Here is a 3,208-nt window from a genome sequence, read left to right as displayed (position 1 = left end):
CTACTTCCGCCCTACTGATCTCTTCCTCCCTCCTCTCATCTCTTCTTCTCCCAGCCATTCCCCAACCACTTATAATTGCACTGCTCTCACTCTCTACATTCAACAAATCCTCAAAGTGCTCCTTCCATCTCCTCAATTTCTCTCTCTTCTCCACCAACAATCTATTATTCCTATCTTTCACTCCCCTACTATTTCCCCTTTCACACTGCCTTACTTTCTTTACCTCCTTCCAAAACAATTTCTTACTCTCCCTCCATTTCACACTCAGATTCCTCGCAAACTCTTCATCCACTTTCTTATTCTCCTTCACCAGAGTCTTCACCTCCCTTCTCCTACTCACATATACCTCTCTCTTCTCTCTCTCATCTTCTCCCCTACCTCTACTCGCTAGCCATTTACTATATGCCTTCTCCTTTTGTTCCACAGCTCGTTCCACCTCCTCATTCCACCATGCTGTCCCTTGCGCACCACTGCAACTCCTCCTCACTCCACAAACCACCTCACACGCTGCGCCTATCTCTTCCGTGAATATCTTACATACGCCTTCGACCCCTTCCATCTGCTCTAACTCATACCTTCCCAATCTTTCATCCACTATGCTCTTATACTCTGCCATTTTCTCACTATCTTGCAACTTCTCCACTCTTCTCATAGGAGCTGTTTCTTCCTATCTTCCCCTTCGTCTCTTTGCAGCTTTACCTTGGCCCTCACGAAGTGATGGTCCGAGACTCCATTCTTCCACCCTCTCCACACTCTTGCATCCAACACTTGTCTTCTCATTCGCTCATCCACACACACGTAGTCTGTTATTGCCTTTCGTTCAACAAGTTCACCATCCATCCTCCTCATTACTCTCCATGTATACTGTGGATCATCTTATGTTGAAAGTAGGTGTTAGCTATTGCCAGCCCCAAACCAGCACAGCTGTCCACCAAAGCACTACCATTCCCATCTACTTCAGCTAGCACACCCCACTGACCAACCACTCCATCCACTCGTACATTCCCAACTTTGCCAATCATGTCTCCAATCAAAAGCACTCTCTCGCTCCTCTCAAATTTGATCTTACATGCTTCTACACTCGCCCAAAACTCATCTTTCACTCTTGCCACTCGGTCCTCTGTCGGCGCATACGAAGATACAATCGCCCACGCTTATATACCTACTTTCATCCTCACCCATACAATCCTTGCACCCACTGTTCCATCCTCTCTTATATTCTCCTTCCACTTCTTGCCTATCATCAGACATACTCCCTCTCTTGCCCTCTCATTCTCATTAACTCCCGCACATACATACATATACATATATATCATCTCATCAGCCGTTTGAGTGTCCACTGTAGGACCGGCCTATCCCTACCTAAGTGGGGACAATACAGCCAATGTGTCTCTACCAAGTGGCTTAGGCTATCTGGTAGAGATTGTATGCACAGTGAGAAGTGCTTGTAAGTGTAATAGTAGTGTTGGAGTGACTTTGGATGTGTGTGTAGTTTGTGAACCAAGTGTAATCGGCCCGCGCAAGCCGACTGGATGCAAGCATACATTATAGTAAGCGACACTGGTTCAACCACACGACCCCTTTTGTCCGCCAATGCGGTACGTGGCCTGGTGAACACTCTCAAAGTTTGTGACCCTGGCGGGGTGCGAACCCTTGCTCACCCATGTACGAAACGGACACTCAACCACTGTACCATATATATATATATATATATATATATATATATATATATATATATATATATTGTTACATAGCCTATGATTTCATCATCCTTTGTGTAATTCTAACTTGTACAGCGTATGCTTTGCATGTTTTGATCTAAAGCGTGTTCTACCTCAGTCCCCCCTTCTCCCCATATAGTAGAGTAAGTCGTTGCTTTCTGTTGTTCAGAGCAGGAGTGTCCAACTCTTTGTCTCCCATGTAAAACTGTTCCATTTGCGCGTCCTTCTTACAAGTTGTATTATCCAAGCTCTGGCCCCTATACTCTATTAGGACTACAGTCTCACATTAATTGCCACTTAGATCTACTCCTCATTTTGTTCACATCTTTCTGTCCTCCCACTGTACAGTTCATTTAATTATTTTGTGGCAGTGCTCAGGAAGTCTCAACCATCTAGCTGCTGAATGTAATTTGGGTATAACTGTTATTACATTTTTCTTGTACTGTATAGCATAGGGTGTTAATTAGCTGTAGACCTAGTGAGTTTTTGTAATTCATGTGTATTGATTCAGCCAGTGGTAATAATATTTTGTATCTTTCTTAATAATATATCTTGCATTCACTGAGTATTATCTGGTATTTTCATTTTATCAGGGCTGACTTAGATAAATTTACTCTTGCTAATTTCGTGTTAATCTGAGGCTGTTGCAAAGTTAATACATATATTTAACCTGTTTTTTGCCATTACATTATCCTTATGAGTCCTGAATGTTTTGTTGTTAGTTTTGAGCATTAAAACTTACAACTTGTAATTTTACCTAACTCTTTTGTTTTGAACCTGGAACTTTACGGGACAGTAGTGATTTTAGTATTCTCACTTTAAAGTGTACATTATCTTTCTCTGTTCCGTAACATAAATTTGGCGAGCCTCTTATCAGGATATTCAGGATATTATCATAAGGATATTGCTTGATATTTTGTGACTGTGATTTATTCATGATGTCTACTATTACTACGCTTGATGAAGCCAAAAGGATTTTTGTCAAATGTGCAAACAGTGTGTGATGTAGAAAACAGAACAAAAGAATGAACTTAAGCTTGTTGCTCAACAATTGGGAATTACTGTTCGCTCTCATCATTCCTAAAGATCAAATTGTTGACATGATTAATAAGCTTGTTTAATGTAACTCCTCCAGATGAGCAAACGCATGAATTGAATTAGCTAAGGTTACAGCTAGCCACTGCAGGAAGAGCTCGTGCTAAGGAGGCTGAATTTCAGGCAAATCTAAAGGGATGGCTGAGTTTCAGACACAAGTTGAACTTGCTAGGATTCCAGGCAGACCATGAGTATCGCATATGTGAAACAAGGTGGAACTGGATCATCTAGCTCTGATGATTTTGATGTGGCTAAAAATGTTGAACTTGTCCCTCCTTTTAATGAATCTGATTTAACAAAGTATTTTTAGTTGTTTGAGAGGGTCGCTACAGGTTTTAATTGCCCAAAAAGTATTGGCCAGTACTCCGTCAAACTGTTCTCACCGGTAAAGC

Source organism: Coenobita brevimanus, chromosome 105 (genome assembly GCF_032717465.1).
Source record: "Coenobita brevimanus isolate Jiangsu-jjx chromosome 105, ASM3271746v2, whole genome shotgun sequence".
NCBI lineage: Eukaryota > Metazoa > Arthropoda > Malacostraca > Decapoda > Coenobitidae > Coenobita > Coenobita brevimanus.
This window is presented reverse-complemented; position numbering follows the sequence as displayed.